Source organism: Physeter macrocephalus, chromosome 4 (genome assembly GCF_002837175.3).
Source record: "Physeter macrocephalus isolate SW-GA chromosome 4, ASM283717v5, whole genome shotgun sequence".
NCBI classification, from domain to species: Eukaryota; Metazoa; Chordata; class Mammalia; order Artiodactyla; family Physeteridae; genus Physeter; species Physeter macrocephalus.
This window is the reverse complement of record NC_041217.1, coordinates 125,242,996-125,243,629: the sequence shown is the minus strand read 5'-3', so window position 1 is coordinate 125,243,629 and position 634 is coordinate 125,242,996. Positions and strand designations below refer to the sequence as shown.

The following is a 634-nucleotide window of genomic DNA, read 5'->3' as shown; positions in this document are numbered from 1 at the left end:
GAAGAGGGGAAGTGTTCTGGAATTCAGAGGGTATAAGGCCTGTGACAGAATTATTAGTCCATATTTTTCTTTATTTAATATTTTCATTTATCCTCAGCCTCTTTTTAAAATACAAGGGAAAAAAATAAAATAAAATAAAATACAAGGGAAGAGTTCACTCTGGCTCTGAATTTACATTTAAATAGTTATGTTATAATGGAAAGAGCTTTGGACACAGATCTTGATTTGAATCTTAGCTCTACATCTTGTTAGCTATATAAACCCTAAGCCTTGTTTCCCTTATTTATAAAATAGAGTTATGGGGAATTCCCTGGTGGTCCAGTGGTTAGGACTCCACGCTTTCACTGTTGAGGGCCCAGGTTCAATCCCTGGTCAGGGAACTAAGATCCTGCAAACTGCGTAGCGTGGCCAAAAAAACACACAAAAAAAACAACAAAACTTTAAAATGGAGTTCATGTTTGCAGTATTGCAACTCTTAGAAATAATTGTATGATATATAAAATATGTAAATAAATATAAATAATATATACAAATAAATTATATGTAATATATACATAAGTTTATTAATATATGGAACATTGTTATTTTTATTAGCATTATTGTTATTCTTGTAATATATCTGATGATTTTCATA

General features: G+C 30.4%; 1 non-coding gene across 1 annotated transcript; it reads left to right on the top strand.

The window, feature by feature from the left end:
* Nucleotides 1–307: 307 nt before the first annotated feature.
* TRNAE-UUC (transfer RNA glutamic acid (anticodon UUC)) lies at nucleotides 308–380 on the top strand. The gene has a single exon. It is a non-coding gene; the product is annotated as a tRNA-Glu (tRNA).
* Nucleotides 381–634: the final 254 nt, after the last annotated feature.